This window comes from Anser brachyrhynchus, assembly GCF_964034855.1.
Source record: "Anser brachyrhynchus genome assembly, chromosome: 18".
Classification (NCBI taxonomy): domain Eukaryota; kingdom Metazoa; phylum Chordata; class Aves; order Anseriformes; family Anatidae; genus Anser; species Anser brachyrhynchus.
The window spans coordinates 2,316,633-2,342,159 of NC_137711.1; the positions used below are offsets into that span (position 1 = coordinate 2,316,633).

Consider the following 25,527-nt stretch of genomic DNA (forward strand, 5'->3'; position numbering starts at 1 on the left):
GAGCATGCAGATGGCACTCAGCTGGAATAGTTCTCCCATAAGAGTATTAAAGCAGGTGAGAAGGCCATAGCATCTTTTTTCTTCAAAGTGGCTGTTGGAGAAGTGGAGGCCTGGAGGTGTTATTCTGTGGATCCAGCACAGAGTAAGTTTTTATGGACTTAATTTCTTTGTTAAAATTTTTAAGCTTTTTACATGTTTATGTTTGGAGAATCTAGAGCTGTTCTTGTTGTTTTGTGGTATAGTTCATGTGTTTGTCTTCTAGGTAATGTGTAATTGGAATAGAAATAACTTTATTGTTTATTATGCAGTTTATGATAGTAAAGTATGTCTAGGCTATGCAGAAAGTGCTTGTTTTGTTTTCTTTGAGGCTGACATTCATTGTCCCTCTTGTGCTGTTGTGAGGTTAAAGTCAGTCATGTACAGCAATTGGTTTAGCTATTGCTGTTTATAATGGATAAGAGTTTATCAAAAAAAAACTTTTTCCTGTTCTTCTGGCTTTTCTAAAGATAAAATAGGGCATTTATTAAGTGTTTCAGTTTATTGACTGTTCCTTGGACTCATCCATAAGCTATAGAACTGGCTAGGAAAAGCCACCCTAACTGCAGAACATGTGAGGAAGCATGTTCCTGGACAGCAACATAAGAGAGCCTTGTGTTATGGCACTGTAGTGTTAACACTTTCATTTTCCACGAAAAGTGAAGAATAGCATGTAGAAAAAAGGTTGATTTTATAAGAGCTAATGGTAATAAAATGCACTGAAGCTTTCAGTATTCTAAGAGCTGGCTGTGTTGATTGTAGATACTGGCTTGAGTCTGGCAGCGTTGTGAAGAGCTGCAGTGCATCAGAACTGGGATTGCAACCTTTGTAAAAGAAAAGATGAGAAGTTTCCATACACGTATCTATGTGCTTTAGACATGACAATGGAATTTCACAGATTTGAAGCCAGTTACCAGCTGTGCAACAAGGGCTGGAAGGCACTCTTAGTAATCTGATAGACTTCAACATAAAGCACTAATTTTCCATTCTTGGGGGTATATGAGTTGAGAGGTACCCTCTAACTTAGTGGTTAAAGAGAAATTTAAGAATGTGTGTGTATATATATATACACATGTGTACTATTTTCAATAGTGGCTGTGATGATAGTAGAACATGTGGTCATGTATCCGTTTAGGGCTTACTTCCAACTATCGTACAAGTTTATTTTTTAATGTGACCTCTTTGTCTTTCTCCTCTTTCCCCACTGCCATATAATACTTGGCTTGAAGACTGTAGTTCTCAATGGGGCTATTTCTACTGTTTGTGGTGGGGTCTGGATCTGACCCAAGGGGAGGGTGTGTAGAATAGAATAGGTCCCCAGTGGATAGAGTAAGAGTGACTTCCTTTCCTAGCAATCAACAAATAGCCACCTCACCTGTTTGTTTTTGCTCTTTCTCTCCTGCAATTCAATAGCTATTGTCAAACCCTAAGCTCTAAGCGTGCGAGCTATGTATGAAACTGTGCAGATGGGTGAAACAGATCTGATATGATCATGTTTTAGCAGCTAGCCAGGTGGACCTCTGAGGCAGAAAGAAGTGCTGAGAAACAACTTCCATGTGATGGTGTCCTACCTGAAAAAGCTTTCCTTCCTTGGGGTAGCCTGGCTCTGCCTGTGATGTGCTTTCTGGGTATGGGGTCCATGTGGGCTGCCCTATGGCTGTCCTGCTTCCTCCCTCTTTAAGTACCTCCTTTGCTAGATCTCAGCTCTAGGGACAGCTCTGGGTTCCTACTTTCATTGTTAGGCACATGGATGGTGCAGTCAAGGTGCAAAACATTTTGCGTGACAATTGGTAGAAGAAACATTAAATTACAGATTTTTTGTTCATTTTATGGGGATACCGTCTGCAAACAAGCAGATCAGAAATTTCTTTTGCAGGCTTCAGCTAGCTTCTTGTTTAATCTGTCATTACTTGAATAAGAGTTATTCTCTTCTGTTTGGGAGAAAAATTACTCTGTCAGGATGGTGTATGGCTTACTGCAGCCAAGCCAACATATTGAATGACAGAGCAATTTGATGAAGTTAACTTAATTGAAATTGTGCATTGATGGCATAGGGAATCCATCTCCAGTGCTGTATGGTTCAATTTGGAAATGATTCTAACAATCAGAGTGTGCTCAGTACTCTGACTGGGTATTTGGTCAGAGTTCTTAACCACCATGATAAATACTTTAAATAGGTACAGCTTGGGAAATGTAAATACTGACACAAGGCTATTTACAAATAGCCTCTGGGTGTCCAGTGACCTGACTGGTATTATAGCAGCCATTACTTCTATTTCATGCTGGAGGACTGCAGGTGGTGTGGAAATAGCAATTTGCTCTGTTGCAAATGTTTTGTATTTTTCAGTTTCAACTTATGTCAGTATTGCTGGTTGTAGCCAGCTGAAGACCCCTTTGAGCAGCAGCTCCTCATTAGTACATGCAAATGTGTTGATAGAGCTGTCTCAGGCGGGGAAAGCCTGTGTTCCCACAGCTGACTTCCACTGAATGTCTTTGAAGATTCTCACAGAATATTTACCCGTATAGGATAAAAACACTATTTTTTCAAAGTGTGTTGAATATTTTTTGTGGCTTTAAACTAAGTATGGGGGAGGTATCTTCTATAATCAGAAGGCTGTGTTGCCTCCAAACTGGGAGAGGCCAAAAACTGCTGGAACACTAGCTGAATGTCTGATCAAATTGGTGTGACTGGTCTCTGAGGACTGAATATGTTCATTATCCAATTTGACAGTACTTTTGTGTCTTTATATGTTTGTCAAAGAAGGCAGATCTGAGAAATTTTATAACAGCTTTGCTGGCAAGGCATTTCATCTGTTAGAAAATTCATGTAGCTACTAATCTGTGCATTCAAAATATTTCAACATACAGTTTACTCAAATTTCAGAGAAAAGTCTTTAACAGATTGTTATTTACAGTCTGTAAGATCAGCACTGTCATAAACAACCTTGGATTCTCTTTTGTGTGAACAACATTAATGATTCACAAGGGGACAAACATGGATCACTTCAGCAGTCTTGATGCAGGTTCCAGGAGTCTCAATTTTTCTAATAAAACCTATACTTATATATGCTTATAACTATATATAGGTTTCTATATGCATAACATCACAGAACATATCTTTCCTTGCTTTATCCTGTCAGAAACTCAAGTCCTCTTGTCTTATTTGCAAGCTCAACATTTGGTTTTATTTTGACTTGTAAACTGTTTGAAGCAAGACAAATGACAAGGCAGCTGAGGAATTTGAAGGTAGTCAACTGCTCACATTTCATTTAAAGGTCAGGATCCAATTAGCTATGCTAATGTGCTAGCCTGTGCCCTCCTCTGACCAGGCTGCAAGTTGCTGACACCAGATGATTCTCCTCTACAGAGGATGAGGCCTCTGAAGGTTCCTGGTCTCAGTGCAGAACAGTGAGAAATAAGATGAGGTACTTCAAATATTTTCTCCTACCCATTCTTCCTGCTCCTAATCCACATCAGGGTGGGTGATTTCCTAGAGCCAGGTGTGCCAGGAAACTTTGAAAAGTTTAACAGCACCTTTACAGAAAGGATCTTTTGCCACTCCAGCAATGAACAGTGACCCTAACACGACTCACCAGCAAATGTGAATGAATGCCAATAAGAAGTACAGGACAGCCTGAAATGAGCTGACCTCTTCTGTCTTGAGTGTCTGTGCCTGTGAAGTGTCTTGGACACTACGTGTCCCTCACTCCAAAGGCAGAAAGTTGCAATTAGAAGTAAAAGCAGTAGCAGCTGAAGACTTATCTGGCTTCCTATGATATAAATTAGAATGTGTGTGTGTGCAGGGGCTCTGGCTTTAGCCTGTTTGGAATGAAGTACTAATTTGTTTCAGGTTTTTGGATGGCTTTGGCAAGAAATGGGCACTTGGTGGATATATACCAATAGCAGACTCAATGACCAGTGCTTTTTACTTCTGGAGGTGTTCTTTAGAGCTGTCAGGTTTATGCTCAAAGTATCTCACTACAAAGAAGCATATATTTACTGTAGGATAGAGATGCAGAACTATTTATGTAGATGGCATGTTCCTGGAAGGAAGTCAGTAGTGAGACTGGATCAAGAGGGCTCCTTCAGATTAAAAGAAATAACTCATCTCATTTCTGCATGAGTCTTTTAATTTCTGTTAATTTAATCCCTGTCAAAAATCAAGTCACTAAAGAACACTGTGTAAAAGGTTATATAGCTTTTCTAAAATTAATTGACTGCTTGTATATTCAGCTAACATGTCTGAAATCAAATTAGAAGCCTTTAAAAAACAATCTTTGTATACCAAGGTGCAGACTATAGCTTTTCTTCTACAGCAAGTCTGCTGCAAAGGAACCTGGAGCACTCTTCCACATCTCTAATTTAGAGATTTGAGGCCTTGCTCTTAGAGGTGCTCTCTGCTGTTATTGCCAAAAACAATGAATTTGTCCAAATAACCTCTCATTCACCCCACTTTTAACCACCTGTTTTAGAAGGTTTTGGCATTTTATGAATCTGTGTAGACCATGCCAGGACAATAAGAACCTAAAGTTCCTGGAACACTACTGGTTCTCACTGATTTTCTGTCCTGGCCAGTTGTATAAGAACTGGATATATTTTGAAAAATGGTATAAAGAATGCTGAGGAATGAGTAACACTTCATATAATTTGCAGAAAAGTTGAATTAATGTGACTGATCATCAATTTGGTTTTCTCCCAGTTACGTAAAAATGACTGCAGTGATTTTCATCCTATATGATGTGAAGACCTCAGCTCAGCATGAAAAAATTTCAAGAGCTGCTTCTTCAACTCATGTTTCCCTCTTTTCTGTTATGACATCTAAAAAATTAGCATATGTACATGACTGCTCCGCAGTTATTTCTGATCATCTGGTTTAAACTTGATGGAACTGACCAATTTCTTTTTCAGAGCTGGTTAACAAAAAAAAATTATTTTCAGTGTGGTTCAGAAATGTAAGAATATTCAAGAACCAAATGAATCCAGTCTGCCTATTAACTTTTTCCCCAGTTACTTTTGCAGTTGTGGGAAACAATCATTGATTTTACATACCTGGTCTAAAACCTCAATATCTTTAAATACAGGAATTGTACTGCATCTGTGTATGGGTGTATTTCGAGTACTGTAAGGTGCCCTTATGGTGCTGCAGTCCCTTCATCTGCATTCTCTTGGGAATGATTGCTTTACATTGTGGAGCTCTTCTCTGGAGCAGAGACCGGTATTTGTACACTTCTTGGGTGGCTGATTGGAGTCTATTCTCAGTTTATTGAAGTGCCAGAGTCCTGGATTTCCAGATGCACAAGACAGTAAGGAAAAAAATATATAGAAAATTTCTCTGAAAATTTCTGATGGCAAAGCTTCAGTCTTCATAAATTGTATGTAAATTGTGCAGCTGGAGTGGTAGATGGTGAAAGGATTGTGTTAAAGGCTATTTTCACTGAGTGTGGAATTGTTAGATTATGCTGATGGACATGTTGTTGTTTGAGAGGTGAAATCTGGAGAATCACTACCTCAGTACAGAAAATGACCAGTGACGCACAAACCATTGAAGGATGCTGTTAGCCAGTCTCTAATAATGAGCTATTGGCAAGTTACATTGTCTTTTGGCCAGGATACTCCATCCTGATGATAAAAGCATCTAATAGCAGAATTACAGCCTTAGCAAACAGGTGAAGGCTAGAGAACACTTTTGAAAGCGAGTATAACTCTTCATTAAATTAAGAACAAATATTCTCTCCTAAAAATAATAGAATAAAGGGTTTAGAGAATGAAGAGTTTGTTTTGCTTACGCCTATTCCATGGCCTTATTTCAGTCATTCAACACAAAACAAATTCACTTTGAGAGTATGGACTTATGGATGATTCATTTTAATTTTGTTTGGAGAGTACAAAGAACTTGTAATTGTGTGGGGAATCTGGGTAAACCTCAGGTCTGGCTGAAGCAGTCAGTCCGGGTAAATGTGACTTAGGTGAAACTCAGGTCTTTTGCAACTCTGTTCCTGATACCACTCAGTGGCATATTGGATTTACCCCTCCAGCTTTTATAAATCTGTTGGTCTAATTTTAGAAAAGGTACAGTTTGCTTTGAGATGTGTGGATGACTTAGACTAAAAGTGCATAATGCGTACTATGGTAACTCATCCAACAATAGTAAAAATAGATATTCAGTTTAAAAAAAAGCACCCATAGCTAAAAGTCATAACAGCAAGCTAAAGTATTAGCTTATAAAAAATGGGGTCTTCTGCTACTGAAACTTTGATCAAACAAGGCTTTACTATTTTTTAGCAGTACCTGAAGTCACCATACTTGAAAAGCTATTTTCTGTTTTTTCTGAAACTTTTTTACTTTCAGAAGCATACAGGAGGACTCAGACAAAGGTTCTTTCAGAACAAGAGTACTTAATTGTTTCTGCTTTATAGCAGCAGTCTGCGTAAAATGGAGAAGGAAATGAGAACATGAGCAGTGGTAGATGGAAACATGAATGAGGACATAGCAGAAACCTGGTGACCTGTGTTCACTGCAAATTTGCTTGGTTTACCTTGAATCATTATCTTTCATAGATTGCGCTGTGTAGAGAAAGAGATTCAAGGTCAAACTTCTATGGAGGTGACATCTATTTTTAAACTGCACAGATGGCACGAGCCCCCTCGCTAGAGCGCTTCTCCCTGCGTGTAAGTTCAGGATGTGTTGTAGTATAACCCTAGCAGCGCACTAATCTGGTCAGCATGCTGCATGTTTGTACTAAGCTTTGTACCCCCAGCAGGCCAGTCCCTGACATGCTGGGAAGTGAGGTCCCTTGGGTCTGGAAACTTCACCTGCTGTCAAGGACAAATGTGCTTGTTTGTATACACTCAGGGTAATGAAGCTCCATTGTTTAAAAAATAAAAAAAAATTTACACTCCACGCACACTGTTTTTAAAGTATATTGGTTGGTAGCTCCATTTCTCTCTAATTTAAAACCATTTTCTGGAATTCACACCAAATATATCCGATCCCAATTAATATGTGCGTTACTTTTTGTGCTGGCATACTGCAGTTACAGTTAATTCTGCTGCTTTCCTGCTTCTGGAATCTATAGGAAGCAATAATTCTTTCCATTAACTAAGGAGCTATGCTTTTTTAGGGTATGTCTGGACTGTCAATCTGCCTTGGACTCTGTTGGCAAATGCAAGCCAAGTGTGGCTTGAGAGCTCTTCAGCTGCATTAGCCTAGTACTGTGCCTTAAGCTAATATGGCTTGCTAAAATGGATGGTTTGGTCAATCTGACAGTTTCCTGTGTTTTCCTTTCTTAAATTTTCCTTCTGTGCACTGCTTGAAAAGCCTGGTGTCTTGGATTCAACCCAGAACCCAAAGGCTTTCCTGATGCCCTACATGGAGTGTGCTGTGCCTCAGCACTTGTCTGCACAGCATAGGTGTGCTTAGGTCATGATAGGGTGAACAGTCTGGCTTTGACTAAGTTCAAAGTGTTACATTAATAATTACATAATTATATTGAAGATTTCCATAATAACCTGCTGCTTAAGACTGGGCAAAAGACAAATGTTTCTAAAACTGTTATTGTTGTATCTTTCCCTAAGACCTTCCCAAATGAAAGCTTTCTCCCTTGCATAAGCTTTTGAGTAAACATGAAATAAATTCAGCTCGCGCTTGGTTTTAAACTGTTCATTTTTCTTGTGCTCCCTGGAAACTGTTAAAGGTTTTTAATTTTTCTTTAACTTCCTCTTTCCTTTTCCTCCCTTTCAGCCAGTGTCAGTTCTATAGCCTGTTTAGTTACAGCTGTCCCTCAAAGCTGCTGCATGAAATGTGCTGGATGGGGCATTATTGATTTTGCAGCATTGGCTATGAGTGATGTTGGATAATGTAATGCCACTGCTGAAGAGAAGAGTTTCTTTAACCCTTTACATGTTTACTCTGTGCCTGCTCAAGAAAAGGTGTTAAATGTGAGAATTGCTTTCTGGGGCACTGTAAGAGAACACCCTGTATGGTTCGCTGGTGTATTTAAAGAGCTCTTCATGCTCTGTGGACAGTACATGGTGCTTGTCAGTGATTAGCAGCGTATAGTGTTACAGGTGGGATTTCACTGAAGGAGATTCTACAGCAGGATAAAGGGAAGCTTTTATCTGTGTAATATGGGGAAACATGGCTTGCTTTCATTAAAATGTTTCTATTTTTAAATGGCATTTCATTTCTTACAATTAATGTAAGACATCTGAAGAGCATTTGAATATTATTCAGGTCCTGTTCTGACACTTGTAGTCAGTTATTTCAATTACTAGCACACTTATGGTTTCATCAGTGGTTGATGAGTGCTAAATGTCATACTAGTATCATTTGCACTACTGTGAACTACTGTAAGTGCAGCACAGATGTTGCAGAGAAAAACTGGTATAAAACCAAGGTGGAAATGTAATGACAGGCAGCACAAAATCAATTGATAAAGGGTAGATTCGTGGAAACAGCAAAGATTCTTAAGAGTTGGAACTTGCAGCCTCATTATCTGTTTTGATTAGTTGTATAGGTAGCCTGCCCTGCTGCTTCTGGTCTTGTCTCAGACCAACTGATCATCCTAAAACTGTTTAGCTGCTATCCTGGTAGATGTGCAATGTTTTCACCAGGTTGAAATGGGCCTCATATGGCAATGTCCCTAAAACTTTGATGTTGGGACTAATCCTAACCTACTTTGGTTTGTAGAAACTTGTCTGGAAATGTGAAAACAGCAGGATTTCTTCTGCTGGAAGGCAAAATGTTTGAACAGTTTAGAAACAAACTGCTCAATTTAGTCTATCCTTCCCTGTGCTCCCTTTATGCAGCCAGTTGTTTGTCTTCATCCCAATATGAGTGCTAATCTGTCATATGGGGGCCCAGTAGGAATTCTCTTTGGATGGGAAGGATGACAGGAAGGAATACAGAAAGCTGAGGGAGAGTTGTTTTTAGTGGCAGTGCGCTCTGCTAGCATTGGGGGGGGCTGAGGATGATGGCTGTTATCCTGGGAGAACGGTTCCAAAATGGGGTCAGAAAAACTTAAGCACCTCATAAAACCTGTTATTTTTTCTGATGTCTGCATTCTGTATCTATAAAATGGATGGCTCAATTGAAGAGTTCCTCAAATTTTACTGGGTTCAGTGTTAAACTCTGCCAAAAAACACTGCATGGAGAATTCTTGTATTAAGCACAGTTAACCTCGGAAAGCATTTTGTTCTAGGGTAAAACTAGAGCAGGGCTTTCAGCTTAACACTGGCATCTAATATATCTGCAAAGCTGTATTTAAATGTTCAATTTTAATTTCAAATTAGATGTAGGTAACACCAAATTTCTCCACCTGGTAAGTAGGCTATGCATATATAGGGTTCCTTTGAAAATGATTTTCTTCAGTAGGTCAGAAGAGGTCAGCCTGGGACTAAGGGAGTTTGTAGAGTTAGCATTGAGTAAGTCGTCAGTCTGCCTAGCTGGGATGTGGCTAGAAAGTGAATTTAACTCTCACCATAAATTACTTGTCTTGAATATCTTGATGGCAGAAATGTTTAGCTTTAGAAACTGGTGATCATGGTGGTATTCATAAAGTAATTATAAAATATGAATATTCTTTGGAGTCCCAAACCCTGAGTTTTTTTCTAACAACATTCTTGATACTTCTGTTGATATGTCAGTGTCTTGAATAGGATATCTGGTTTACAATTTGCTTGAAACCATTAGTTTTCAGCCTGCCAACTCACTTAGCCAAAAGTGCATTGGTTTCCATCAGACTGGCTTTCCAGCTAGAAATGCCATTGGGTAACTTTTGCACATTAAAACTAGAAGGAAAACTAAAGTGCTGTATGCAGACTGACATTTTGTATACACTATCTTCCTTTTTCAATTTAGCTTTTTTCCATGCCATAAAAATCCCTGAAATACATGGACACAGCAAGGATGGAGTCATTGGAATATCATGAGCCAGAGATGTTTTCAGTGAATGCAAAACATATGAGACTGCTTTAGCTGGTGCATGTAAGTGAGTGTGTCAATACTTGCAAGCTATAGAAGTTTTCTTGCAGTACCTGGTCTTATAAGTTCTTGGACCTTTATCACAGAAGCTGAAGGTCTGAAATTCAAGGATGGAATGAGCTAGAGCATTATAATGTGGGATTGATGGGGCAGTTGCTTGAAAAAAGGACTCTGCAGATAAGTATGAGTTGTATTTCTTTTGCAGTGCTGTCTCAAGCATGAGGCTCAAACAGAATTAACTTCACTAAAGCTTAAAAGAAATCAAGTTAATGTGATGTTAATCAGGATTTCTGTTTTCCGCATGTGTAAAGGACCATCTTGCTTAGCACTGGTTTATCTCATAGTGGGGAAAATCTGCTGGAACACTTTAGTGTAGGTATTGCTGTTTATGTGAAGTGATGTCAGGGGCTGAAGGTTGATTTTTACCAAATTTAAATGTCCTTTAAGAATGCTTAAGTTCTCTGAAAACTTAAGAGAACTTAAACAGTTCTCCGAAAATGTGACAGGCGCTTGGCTTCCATTCTTGTGTAGAACAGCTGTACGAGCAGTAAGAATATTTGCCTCATTCAACTGTAAAGAATTTCTCAGGGAAAACTGGTTATAGGTACCTTCTAAAATGTTTGCTTATGGTGTCAACTAATATTAGCTGTAGAATTAAATTCTGTTGTTGACCCTTCCTCCAACTGTCACTTTTATTGTAAAAACTCATTCCAGGGATTATTTCATAATTTCATGACTTCCAAGAATAGTATCACTTGGACACTTTATGCTCTAGACAAGTATTTGAATATGTCCCGGGGGGGAGGGGGAGGATCATTAAATTATTTTTTAGTTTCATAGAGGTCTAAATTTGTTGGACTGAAGAAATAAAGGAGTTGCCCATTGAGCCCCTTCCAGCATTAACAGCGTTGTAGAGCTGGTTACTTTCTTTGAACATCTGGATCTGAACTTAAGACCTCATAAGTAGCAACTGTCTAAACTGCACTACAAGTTCTGAGCAAGGAGGATTTATCTTGCTTTAGTGCAAATGAAAGGAGAGGCTATTGCTACTCAACAGTTAATGAACCAGTAAAACATCTTTAAAACCAATATAACTGATTCTTTTCTGTGTAGTTAGCTTTGGCCAGTGATGCTCTCCAGCTGTGGAGGGGCTTGAGCTATAGCCTTACTTGATTGTGTTGTGTTCTTCCTCCACTATCTCAATGTGGAAGGTTGACAGGAGAGATTAAGGTCGATTATTTATGGTAAAAATGGTAAGACATGTTTATGTAAATGAGTTTGTCAGCTGTTAATAGCCTGATGCACAGTAGCTTGTGGAGGTGGGAGTGAGACCAGGATTCTTGTGCCTGGTGCTGGAGTGGGTAAGGTGCAGCCCTGTTCTGCTCCATTTGGAAATGGGAAAGGTAAGGCTATACTGGCTGGCAGAAGTTTTATGGGCAAATGCAGGTTGATCATGATTAAAGATGCCTTCCAGCAACATCTGGTGGTTGCAGATGGGCTTGTCTGACCCACAACCCTCCACCTGTTTGTCTTGTTTCTGCAAAAAGTGATTGTGCCTGGAGGTGGGTTAGCAGAAGTGAGCTGATTCTCTACAGACATCAGGCTGTTAGCTTAATCAAACAAAGTGGTTTTAGCAAATATTCACTTATGAAAATGCACTTACAGTACATGTAGTATGTATGCTTACTGCCACAGTCTCAGACCACTGCAGGTCCTCTGTGTATGTACACAAGAGTTTCACTTCTTGCTCTTCCTCAAATGCAATTTGGGCCTCTGAGGCTTTCTCATGTCACTGTTTTGCCATCTGTGGTGTCTGGCAGAAAGTGCAGGACGACCTTGCTGCTGCTGCTTAAGGAGGCTTTGAGCTTTACAGCATCTTTCATCTGAGCTCTCCAATCACATTACAAAGATGACAAAGCCTCGTGACACCAGGCGGTGTTTAGCGCACAGCCATTCCTTTCTGAAGGTCATGAAAATAACCAGAGTATTAGTAGCTCCTTGGTAGCTATAACCATCATTAACATGCAAGGGGATGTTATTCCATAGGCTAATAAAAGTGTCATTAAGTTAAAGACTTGACAACTTGGTTTCCTGCTCTTCCTACTGTTATAATCCCTGGCTGGGGATGTTTTCTTAGCACATAGCAAACTATGGAAAAGCTGTGGTTTCCAGTCTCTTTTGTGCTTTTGTTCTGAATACTGATGGATTACTTGGTCCCTGCATTCAGACCAGATGATTTTGTGGGAAAGAGATCAGGCACTGCAGGATATCTGCACTGTGATGAGAGCCTGAACACCAGGACTGCCTGGCCTGTCCAAGGTGTGGTCTTGGACTGCACAGGTGTTAGGGGAAAAAATGCAGTTTCAGAGCATCATATAGAGCTGCAATGTAAATGGCAGGGGGCTGTAAAGCTGCAGGCTCCTGACTGTGCAGCTTCACTTGAGGGCCAGGCTGGAATATGATGAACATTCCTCTCCAAGCAGATAGCTGTAATAATAACAGAGGCAGCAAAGGTTGAGTTTGGCACGCTGAGCTGGTGTATAATATAAATGTTCTCTTCTTTCGATATCTTTGTGCCAAAGGACTGAACAAAGTGTCCATTAATTTAATATTTCTTGCATATATTTTTGCTTCAATTTCATTTTTCTCTCCTATTTTGATAAAAGCCAGAGATTCCATGTTATATTATGAATATGGATTTGTAGCCAGCAGCTATGTGGAAAAATCAATACATTTCCAGTTCACTCCCAGGTGTTTCTACTAACTGGGAGGGCAGTGTCTGCTGCCAGGAATGTATTATGCTGCCTGCTGATTAAAATGGATCAGGGTAAAATGGCTAAAAACTATTGCAGGTTTAAGGAAGTTGTGTTCACTGGGGTTATATATTGCCTGAATTAAGCCTCAGTTAAATCAAAGATGAGCTCAAATGGGGAATGCAAGATATGCTACTTCAGAGCTAATTAAAATATACAGTTCTATTAAAATTGTTGCACACCTTTAACAAATCTATGTAAATCAAGTCAGACACTTTGTGACAGATCAGTGAAAAATGACCTACCCTAAAGTGATACTCATTGCTCAGCTACTTGTCTGCAACTGAGTCCTCTAATGGAAAACATGTGAAATGTATTTACTGAAGGAGCAATGTAAAGTGATAGCTAAAAGTGTATAACAGACAAAGCTGAAAAGAATATAGAAATAAAAATGAGTTTTTTTAAAGCTGTAAACAGTCTCTGATCAAAAAAAATCCCTGGCAATCGTGCAAAAAAGAAAGTGATAATGCTTGTCTGCATTGCAATTGCAGATTTCATTTTGGACATGATGAGTTGGGATGCTTCTCTCTAAATCTGAGCCAGAGGCTGTGCATAGTTAGATTTAAAATAGCAGTCTGAAAGCATCTAGAACTCTCCTTTGCTGCATGCTGTCACATCTTGGAAAACATGCTGGTTAATTAAGAGACTGCAAATGAAATGTTTGCTAAGTGAAATTGAAGACAGTTGTAGTAGCAAGTTGCTTGGAGTTGTATCAACATTATTTGAGATAATTTGGGTTATGATTCGTTAGTAGGTATAGAAATGTATATAAAAATATAGATGTAGAAAGCTCATGTTTCATGGATGAAAAAATATTAGTCTTATATTATTTTCCCAAGAGATTTCATTCAACTGCCAATGTCATCAACAGGATTCCATCATCCCTGGGTATGATTAGAAAAGTTCTGGCTGAAATCATTGGGAGACAAATTAATTTCTGTGCCCTAAGCATCTTATGGTTGGGAGATGCCTATCTAAGACTTGACAATGTAACACCCAGACCCATCTGAGAATGCTATCCACAGCCTGTGGGATTTTCTCTGAAAAAGAATATTTTAAAACAAATTCATGCTGTTTACATGTATGAATACTCACTGTGGTTCCTCCATGGTACAACAAATGTGTTCCTTGTTCAGCAAAGCTATATAGCATGTGTGTTGAAGTCTTACTGCTCCTGTGAGATTCTGCTAGGTATAAATGCCCTCTCCATAAGTTAAGAATGTATTTTGACTACTGTTGGGCTTTAAATTAAACAAAACCTCCTTGGTAATGAGCTTTCTGGCTCAGATTGGATTTTAAATAACTTCTAAAAAAATTAAATGTGAAGTGTTGATTGTTCAAAACTGTACTTTATGGACCAATTTATGCTATTTGATCTCAGTAGCTTTGGATGTAGCAAGACATCTGTACAACCACAAGGGCTATATAAGCTTTGTTCTAGGCTGTGAACAGCATTATATTGGCAAAGCTATCAATTTATGCTGCAGCAAATGGGATCAGAATGTAGCCTAGTCACTGAAATTGATAGAGCTGTGAAGATTTATGCTACCTGTCTGCCTGTCCCCATAGAGCTGGTCTCTTTTTCATTGCTATAGGTTGCACAGCACTTCTGCAAGTGAATGTAATTCACTGTGTGCTCTGGATTTGAGATCTAAGCTAATGACTTGTTCTGACACTATCTCTTGCTGAGCTCAGTTTTGTGAATTCCCTGTTGTTTTTTCTATTCATCTTGAATAAACCAAAGGTTATAGACTAGAAACAGAAAAAAGCTTGAAGGGGAGAAAAAGCAAGAGATCCTGCAGAATTTCTGCTGACAGTACTTAAGGGGAGCTTTAGCAGTGTTTGATAGCTCCCCTGATTTATGGGGTGGCCAGCATCTTAGAAAACTTCCCTCCTCTGTTTGAAAACACTTGTTCAGAGTACTTAAATGAAAAAAAAGTTGAGGTTTGGCACAATGTTTTATCAGACTTCATTGACTTAGAACCTACAGGAATGTCATACTCATTTTAGAATTTTGTACTTTTATATTTAAAATTTGATATTTTTTGTATTGTGTTGAAAGATGTGATGAATAAGCAGATTTTTCTTATATGGCTAGTTATAAGGTACTTCTAAACCTTGTCTTAATCTTTGGTTTTGTTTTCTTTTTTTTGGAAGAGGCCTGCAAGCTCTAAAATGCAGGAGAAATGTCTCTTATGAGAAGTCATTCTGCTGGCATCGGTGGGCATCCTCATCAGATTTACTGCTACCAAATTGTTAGATCAGAACCAAAATAACAATCTATGGGAAAATGTCAAGACAAGTGTGACATTCATCTAGAGGTTGCAGCATGGTTAGGAAATGTGTAAGTGCTGAGTAGGGCTAGAAGAGGGAAAGTGGTTTAGTTTCACTTTTCTTCTAGAAGAAAAATTACAAATGCTTGCAGTCTTTTCTAACCTGTTAAAACTGCAGTCTTGTGTGTGGTCACAGTAGCTGATAGAAAATGGAGTTGTGTGGATTTGTTACAGTAGGAAAAGAAGGAATGCTGCCAAACAGATGCCCAGGAACTCTTTCTGACTGTGCCAGAGAAGCTGGTGCCCCGGGGAGTGGGGTCAAATGCAAAGGGTAAATTCCAAAGGTCAAACCCAAGTAAGGCTGGAGGAGCTTGATGGGCAGAGAACAATCCACACCAGGCTGGAGGCTGTGGGGACTTCTCACACCCTGTCAATCAAGCTGCCCTTTCCTTTTATACTCCATAGAGGCTGTGAAGATAGTGAAAGGAAAATGCAGGCAGAGATTGACAAAGCAGAGAGCAGTTGCACGATGCCAGTGTGTTCTCACTACGTACATGGCTCCTTTAAATTTATGCTTTTGCTTAGCACATATTAGAGCTGCATATTAACTCTTCTACGCAATATTCCTTGTTCTGGTATTCCTGTGTAAGACATCTGTTTATTTTATCACAACTATTACAACTTCCTTTATAAAGCAATGCTTAGAAGGGAATTGATCAGTCAGCACTTTGTAGTTACTGTTTCATTTTTGCTTTGCATTTGAAAAATGTTCAAAATGAAGTGTGTGAGATTATAGAAATTATCTGGCAATGCTTTCTGTATTTGTTTAGCTAATGAAAAGGGTTGAGTGGTGACTTAAATGTAGTCATTTTCCCTTTCAGGAAGAATTTTGATACTTAAAAGCATCTTAATCTACCAGGGGATATATAGTATTGCATTGGAAACTGAAGCCATACAAATTGAAATTAGAGACTGGGCACAACTTTAATGCAGCTTATCGATTATATTCTGGAACAAATTGCCAAGGGCAATGAAGATATTCAAAGGCTTGAATCTATTACCCTAAAAGCAGAATGTGTATTAGCAAAACACTAGCTTATGCTTAGCCAACCCAAGTATATTCAGCACAATAGATGACTGAAATTAGTCTTCTGGTATAGAGAAGAACAAACTGAATACTCTAATATGCTTTTTTGATTATAAATTCTACAGCTATTACTAAGCAAACATTACCTGAGTCAACATTGGCAGGCATGTTTTGAAATGCTCTTGTATTTTTTTCCTTGGTTCTGCATCTCCTTAGTTGCAGCTGTTCTACCTTTTTTAAATATATGCATGTTATGTACAAGTGAAGGAGACATTTCTTGGTGTATTTCACTGGCTGACAAAGAACATGACAGCATGAACTGATTATGCAGAAGATGAAAATTATTTGGAAATCAGGTTTTAGCTGGAGTAAGAATCTCACTACGGAAATTGCATGTTCTGCTTGGTTCTTAAATGTATGTGTGATCATTGTAATAAGGTATAGCGGTTCTGTGACTAAAGATTATTCAATTTTATCAGCTTCATCACAGCTATTTACTGCGATGTTCTGGAAAAGGATTAGTACTTTAAGTGACTTCTTGAATTCCACTGTTTTCTTCAACCCCAAAATCATTGAACAGCAGTTACTGTTAATCACTTTCAATAACTAACACTCATGTGTTTAATTTTTAAAAAATGTAACAGGGTTACAGAGCATTTATCAGGGAAAATCTGCAGATTCTTTTATAGTCAATATGTTGGATTTGAGTCCTTACTGTCTTTGGCTCATGACACAATTTGAAATATTAAGTGAGATCTGAAATAATTGCTGTGCTGGACCCTTTCTTGCAGGGCTAAATTCTGCCATATTAAGAACATTTGGTGCTACCTTATAATTCAAGATCTCAATACATGCTCACTTCAGGGGGAGTTGAACTCTTACCCTGAAACTTCAGAGTTCATAAAGTCATAAAATCCTTTCTCTTTTTCTCTAGCATCAAAATAAAAAAAAATGAATTTTCTATTGAACTAAGAACAAGTTTAATGTGCTCTGTCACGGTGAAAGTGTTCTGTTGTGGATGAGATCCTGTCTGTAAAATAACACTGCATAAGGGGCAGTATTGTGGCCTGTACTGCATACACAGTACTTCACCCACAAAGGGAAAAAGTCAGCCAAGCCTTAACTAAGAACTGAAATCAAGCTGCAAGCAAAGCAAGTAAACCCTCTGCCATTCAGCACAGCACCCACTCATGCCTGACCAGTTGAAGTGTTTAATCCTGTTAGAACTTCTTCAGTACAGAAGGTGGGGAAGGATGCTCAGTGCTAGAAATGGTAAATTCGGATTTGTCATTGCTATTGTGGTCGGCATCTGATACTTTGCAGCTGGGAGCACAGTGAATGCTTCAGCACCTGAGTGGTTGTGGGCAGTGTCCCCATCATTGATGCCTTCATTCCTGAGAAGATATTTGAAAATATTTCACATTTGGAGCCTAGGATAGGAGCTGCTCCTGTTCCACTTTCATCACCTCTCTGATCTATGCTTGTTACCCTGAGGTAATCCTGAAGTTTGGCACTAGAGAGAATATTCCATGCTCAACCTCTAGGAATTGCCCATGAAGCCAAGTTGCTCTCATTTTAAGGACAGGTTTTCTGTGTAGCAAATCAGAACAGAATTGTTTCCCTATAGCTTTTTATTTTTTGTCCATGTGATTAAACAAACCAAATCACAGAATGGCTGAAGTTGAAAGGGGCCTCTGAAGATCACCTAGTCCAACTCCACTGTCAAGCAGGATCACCTAGTGCATGTTGTGCAGGATGGCATCCAGTTGGGGTTTGAATATCTCTGGAGAAGGAGACTCCACTGCCTCTCTGGGCAAACCGCTTGTGCTCTCTCACTCCCCAAGTAGAGAAGTGCCTCCTCTTATTGAGCTGGAACCTCCTGTGCTCCAGGTTGTGCCTGCTGCCTCTTGTCCTGTTGCTGGGCACAACTGAAAAGAGCCCAGCTCCATCCTCTTGACACCCTCCCCTCAGGTATTTATACACATTGATGAGGTCTCCCCTAGTCTTCTCTTTTTCAGGCTAAACAGGCCCAGTCCTCTCAGACTGTCCTTATATGACAGGTGCCCCAGTCATCTAATCTTCGTAGCCCTCCTGGATTTTCTCCAGTAGTTTTATGTCCCCCTTGTGCTGGGGAGCCCATATTTGCTCTGCAGTATAGAAACAAATGGCCAGTTTAGGAACGTCACTGAGAATGATCCTTACAATACTGTAGCTGTTTCCATATGAAGAGATGTTGACGCACCTCACTATGTAGGGCAATGATTCTGTGCTTCTCTATTACATAAGGAACCAAGACATGTGGAGATGCAATTCTGCTCTGGCTTCTCTGCTGCTCTGGTCCATGGTCTTGGCTGTGTCACTGGTGCTGGGCTCGTGTTTCACTTGGAGTTGCTTTGACTTTTTAGACTTCAAAGTATGCCTTGTTATGTGTGTCTGCACTACAGTGTGTTGGTGCTGGATCTCTGCAGTTAGGTGTTTCTGGAACAGGTGCCTCCATAAATTATTGTGCTGCTGTTATATAACATGGCAAAAACTGGGCAGAGCAGCTGTCTGCTGCTTTCCCCGGCTCCTTCCAGTCTTTTCCTTCTGCTCTTGAGGATGATTTCTGAACTGGCAACTGCAACTTTCTGGCTTGCCTTGGCCACTGTCAGTGCTTGGCCCTGTTCTGACCTGAGGATTAACCAGATCTAATTATTCACAACCGAGTCCAGGATCAGTCCACTACACATGATTTAAAGGCAGCTTTCGAAAGCATTTGTCTGCTTGAAGAATCCCAGAACATGCTTCTAATGCATGCTGTTGTTAAATAACAGCCTGACAGAAGGCAAAGTCAGAAGAAAAATCTTCTGTAGTTATTGCTACTTTGTGTTGTACTCAAGGAGGTGTCATCACAAAGTAGGCCTTAATTTCCTATTATTTCATTGCAAATTATTTGTAATTAGTCTTCCTTGGAAAATCAGGCTTAATGAACTGGAGGGAAATGCCTTTTTATGGCTGGAACTTAATAGGAAGATGGGAAGTTCTAGAGCACTGAGAAAGCTGAAAGCCCCGGATGTCAGTAAACAGATGTTCTGTGTTGGTCAGCTACTGCCAGGCCAAGGCCATAATCCTTTATTAGTGATTTAATTTGTCTATGGATCTCTAGCTTGCTGTGAATGTTAATTTAAAGAGCTTGTTTTCAGGGATTCTTTTCACACTTCTCAGCTGGGGCTTGCTGCTGTTTGAAACCAGCAGGGGGGAATTGGGGAGCAGCAGCTGCACCCTTGGCCAGCTGAGACATTCACTGCTCCAGGTGGAGCTGTGGGCAGCAGGGGCTGCAGACGTGTGTCCTCCATGGCAATTGTCTTCTTCCCTCTTTGGCTGATGAAGGAGAGAAGCAGCACAGTGCTTCCATTTCTCCTCCACCTCTGTTTCCCTGAGCTCTTTTATATGCACAGACTTCCTTTGTGCTTTTTTTACCTTTTAGTTCTACCTGGAAGTTCATAGAAGTGAAACAGAAACAGGCTTCTTGCATGTCTGGATAAGTGAATTTGAATTCCTGGTAGTTACATAACCAAAGGCTGGATTTCTTTTGTGTGCAGTCTGCAGGCAGCTGATTTCACCATTTTCTTGTGATCAGCATGACTTTGACACTGATCCGGCTCACTTGTGTATGGCAAGGTGTGGTTTCAGGCTCTTACAGAATTAAGAACTATTGCTCAAGCAAGCATGCTGTGAAGGTAGGAGGGCATCCACACCTGGCACCTACAATTTCAGTCTGTTTAGAGCATGTACTCAGTGTGTTGGAATATAGTGGAATGCTATGGGAGGTAAGTCAAAGCTTTCCTTCCCCATTAATCCTGATTACTGAGTATGCACTTAATGTCATTCCCTTCAATTTTTTAAAAGTATGGGTACAGCAGAGTCCATCCAGGACTACTTTTTCTACAATATATAATGGAATCATTTTTTTAACAGGGGAGTCCTGCGGAAAAGGGTTCTTGCCTTTGAAAAAAGGTTTGGGTGCTTTATTTCTGTTAATGGCATCATTTTAAAAGGAGGTATTAAAGCTAGTTAATATGCTTGTAATTTGAGGGGTTTTAGGTGCTGATAATCACTGGCCAAACTGTTTCTTCCCATCATTCCAATGATAGCTTTTTCCTCTCCCTTTTGAAAAATGTGGAAACAGTACCTGGGGAGGAAAAAAAAACTATGCAATCCAATGCATGCATGAGCAAAACCTAAGGTTTCCAGGCAAATCTAGTGGATCATATGATGTAGATAATAGGCATCTGTCTCTTCTGAAGTATATTTTATGATAATAATGCTACAGGGGCAGATAGTGGCACTGCAGGAAAAGACGAGTGCAAACCTGCAAATTGGATTTGTAAAAGAGAAGTTATGCTTGCTACAGTCCATGCACACATCTTTACTAGACATGCTGCAAGCAGCCCAGCTGTAGAAGCACAACACCCAGCATAGGCTTAGCGATGGTACCCAGATATGTTGCTAAAAACAGCCAGGGATTAAGCTGGGGTCCTTTATCTCAAAGGCACCTCCAGAGCCTGGCTAAGGGCTGGATGAACAGTACTAATAACTCACTTCCAGTCTCTGATTTGTTGTTTTTGTATTCCCCTTTTACTTCAGTAATGTTTTTAATGTTTTTATTTTTTGCATTTTCTGAATGAATCTGAAACTTCTCTAAGAATAGCTAAATAGTAAACTTTTCTGAAATCTTATTGATTCTGTATGGGCCAAGATTCTGTCAGGTTTTACCTGACCACGTTAGCTCTGATCAAGGCCAATGCTTTCTCAACTCATCCTGTTCTAGGTTTAAATAATGGATTTGGAGATAAAGTAAATCATTAACACAGATGTCTTCCTAGTTCCTTTCTGTTGGTGGGGTTATTTGCCTTTCCTGGTCAAGTTTCAGCAGGACTGGTGTTCATTTGTGATAAACAGGGAATTTACCGCCTCTGTTTTGTGCTGGAAATCCGGTGAGATGTAATTTGTAATGACTGGGATTCCTGTATTTCCTGGGGTTGATTTGGCAGGAAACACCATCATTTACTGCCTCTTTGTGTTGATCTTTCTCTGAAAACCTGAATGAATGGACTGGAACATGAAAGTGCAAAATATGACTTCAGGATTAATAAACCAACTTTGTATTACTAATGTGCTGTCTTCTTACCTACAGTGTTCACTTTCTTTAATTGCAAGTTAATTATTAGTTTGTGAGGCTCTTTAGTGAAATGCTGTTTTTCCTTTTAGCTATAATGCAAGAAGCAGATGAGTCTCAGTCCCTCCAGCTGTTAGAGCTTTAGTAATTTATGAAACCTGATGTGTCCTTTGCCTGTTATCTTCATGCTAGCTTAAAGGTCATGGAAATCAAGAGAGACCTAGGGTTGTACAGAGAGAAGGGAAGATAAAAATGGATGGATTCTCCCTAAGAATTATGTCCAGACAGAAAAAGTTTTTAGCCAGTGGTCCAGGGTGCTACCCTGTGGTCTGTGAGATCCTGCCAGTCCCCATTCTAGCCTTGCATAGAAAATAGATTTGGAAATGATGGATCAGGTAGAAAGTTCTTCCCTGTCTCCATTTCCAGTGGTTAAGTGACCTCTGTGTCTCTGCCAGGGCCACCTGTCCCATTGCAGGACAAGGCACCTGTCCTTAGGCAAAATTTTCTTGCTCTTGAACTTTTGAATATTTTCTGTAAACAATTTGGGAACTTTATTTGTAAATGTTGTTAGATCTGGTTCTGAATATGAAGGCTGACATAATAGGTGACTAGTTCCCCTCCCACTCCTTCCTGCTTTGTTGTGATCTTGTTTTTACAGTTTACCATCCCCATGGCAGTTACTGGAATGCTGAATGGCAGGGGATGTCCAAAGGTTCTCTAACTCTGTGCAGTTAATTGAGAATATAATAAATTGTATCTGAGAATGTTCCATTAGGGAATCATAATGGTACTATGAATGTCAGTGGGAAGGGGGAAAAGAATCTGTGCTGTGATGTAAGAAACAGCAGTTGGCAGCAAACCCTTCTGAGCAGGGGAAATCTAAGTAAGAGCCACTTATTAACCTTGTGCTACTTTCTTGAGTGTTTCCCAGAACATCTCCTTGGTGCTTCTGACTTTCTGCCAGGACACCAGCTGTGATCACTGTCCAGCCTCCTCTCCCTTTGTGAAGTGTTACCATGATGCTCCCCAAAACCACCCCCTGCCCTGGAGGCTGCCTGCTGACAGGGCCTCTCTGCAATGACAGGCTCAGCTGAGAATTTCACTGCAATTAGGAGTTATAAATGCAAGCACATGCATGAGTGCATATGTGAAAATAATTTTTCCTTTGCACTTTATTTACCTGGAGTTAAGTGGTTTTTGTCCTTTGTTAGTTTGAGAAATTTGTCACTCTGTTAGCCTGCAGTAATGGCTCAAGACAGATCTTCAGCTGATGGAGGCTGGGCAGCTTTATGGAAACTGGCAGGGTGAGGCAGGCTGATTCACACTAGCAAGTGGACCATAAATTTATAGAGAATCTCTTCAAATAAAAACAATGATCTTTTTTCCTTTTGGCCTGTAAGACAAAAATGGAAGCACTGTTTCATTAAATTGTCATGGGGGCTTGCAAGTTTGTCTTTATAGAAGTCTGCTCAAAACGATATATTTTTTTCTGCTTTTTCTCTCTAGATGTTATACTCCTCTGGAGGCAACCTGCTGAGGAAGTGCTGTTATAAACTGTCCAGTACATGAAGTTATATTTGCAGAGATGATTCCACACTAAATATAGCCCATGAATTTCACCTTTGACTCCTAGCACCTTTGTATTTGAAAATCAGGCTGTTTAACTTCATGGGGGTGACACCTAGGGTCTCTGGTTCCAGGGTGATTATATATGATTGCAATAACCAGAGGGCTGAGTAACTTTGTTCTAGCAACATTGTTAATATTAACATTAATTGCTCATTCCTACGAAACTGTGAAGGCATCCATGCTCACCCTATAGTGACTCATTATCTGTGTAATGCTGTTCTTGGGAACAACACAATAGGGAAGCTTCTATTTTCTTTTAATAGCAGATTTTAGTTTACTAGAAGTTGTGATCATAGTCAAACTATAGGAGAGTCATCTTCCCTGCCAGTGTTGGTGGTATTTCTCTTCATGCACAGACAGTTTAAAAATCTCACACTGCAAGAGATTAAATGCACCAGGAAGTGCCTCAATAGTTTATTTTCTTAACCTTTTCCCCTTTGTAGCCAAGCATTTGATTACAAATGTAGATTGCAAACCTGCTGTGAACACCAGCCCAGCCTCCTTGTAGCTTGCAGGCATGCAAGGTCTCCTCCTGCCCCTGGGCACTGGAGCCTTGTACCTGTCTGCTTGGCATCAGGCAGCACGTGGGCATGCCTTGGAGCGGTCTGGCATTGCACAGTTGATGTGACCACTGGGGCATGTCACCTGGATGGAGAAAGCAAAACACAATTCAGGCTAGACAGCTAATTTCTAGATATCAGAAAGATGATTAATTTTTTATGTAGGTCCTGCCTCTAGGAAGGCACCTCCAGAGGACAAATCAGTCTCTTCTGGGTGGTTATAGATCCATATGTTCTGAAGAAAAGTATCTTTTTAAATATTGAATCTCTTTTAGAAGGACCAGACAGATAGACAAAGCTATTTGCATTGCTGTTTGCCAGGGCAACAGTTTAGGACTCACTTTCAACATGAACTTCATCTTATGGCCTGGAAAATGATGTATACTGCCTGCCAAGAAGTTCGTGAAAGACTTGTGAAGCTGAGCTGGTGTGGAATGAGCCATGAATTTCACTTGTAATGGATAGGTCAGGTAGTGAAGACTATCATCCCTTTCGTTTTCTTAAAGTTGTGGCCAGGGGACAGGGCAAGAGCTGAAATTGATAAATCTTCTTCAATGGCACCTGATGCAAAGAAAATGGGCTAAGTAGCAGATGCATGTACAAGACCTCCATCATGGCTGTATTAGAGATTAATAAATCAGTAATTAGGTCACTAGTGACACTAAGGTAAAAGCTGGAGAGTGTTAAAATAAGTCAAAACTTTACCTCCTACTGGAATTAGCAGAGGCTTTGTCCCCTAGCCTACTAACAACTCCTACCAGCCTGGCAGCCAGTGTTCTCTCTTGGAATAGGAATGCTTATGGACACCCCTTTTCAGTGTTGAATTAGTAAATGTACAAATAAAAATAGTAATTATTAAACTTCTGTGCTTCAACCACTGATTTGAAGTCAACTGATTCTGACAAAGTAATTATTTGGCTTACCCAGTCCCTTCTACTTCCAACTCTTATTCAGCCCTTGATGGTATCAAATAATTTCCTGAATGAAACAGCAATTCTGCCTCAATAAAATATTTATGGTTGTGTCAAGTGTTTCCTGACTTCTGCTTTGAGCTTGCTTTTGCTTATTTGAGATTCATGTTTCTCCATTGCTCTGGGATGAAGAAACAAAAGCTCCACTTGTTAATGACAGAGACATGAGCTACTTAACTTGGGGGTGTCTGAAATGGCCTTTTAGTTACCTTTAGCGCTCTTCCTCAGGCAACATCTCTTTGAAAGAGCTAATCCTCAATAGTCCATTTTCCTGGTGAATGAACCTCTTAAGAAATTCTAAAAAAAAAAAAAAAAAGGCAGATAAACAGATTTAAAATGAGTGTTTTAAGGTTATTTTTATTTTTTTTACCAAAAGTCTTGAGTCCTTGAGTCTCTTATCAAGTTACAGGTAATCTCTCCCCTTCCTCCAGATGAAATGAAGTTATAGCTGTGGATTTTTATCTCCTATCTTAAGATTCTGCTTTACCAACCATAAGTCCAGTGCTGAACTATAATAACTCAGGATATAAATGTAAACATGAAATCTGAGACAGTCAGAGCTGTTTCTTTGGGTTTTATTATTATTAATTTAATAACAGGCTTGTGGCCAACTGGCATTTATGACTTTTGTTGTTGTTTATGTAACCTAAAATGGAATTAACCCTCAATAGATGTTTTCTTAATGCTTCTTTCATAACTGATGCCAGACAGACAAGGTGACTAAATCTAATACGCCATAAAAGTTAAACTCAGCCAGCAGATGCTTATTTTCCATTTTGTTGTTTACCTGTCAGAATAAGACTCCAAATAGGAAGCAGCTCGTACTGCTCTCTTTGGGGAGGCTGCATGTTCCTTTCCAAATAGCTTTTGATTTGGTTTGGAATATAAATTTGTCTGACCAAATGAATGCATCACAGCTGTTATTACTGCTTTGTTTTTTTAAAAAATCTTGCTACCTCATTAGAAACTTACTGAGACTCTTCAATGGGTAGTAGTTTGTCAGATTTTAAACTAATGGA

At 39.6% G+C, this 25,527-nt stretch overlaps 1 long non-coding RNA gene across 1 annotated transcript; it reads left to right on the top strand.

Moving 5' to 3' along the window:
• Nucleotides 1-24,565, top strand: LOC308179843. The gene is made up of 2 exons (XR_013940625.1): nt 1-142; nt 22,855-24,565. It is a non-coding gene; the product is annotated as an uncharacterized lncRNA (long non-coding RNA).
• The last annotated feature ends 962 nt before the right edge of the window (nt 24,566-25,527 follow it).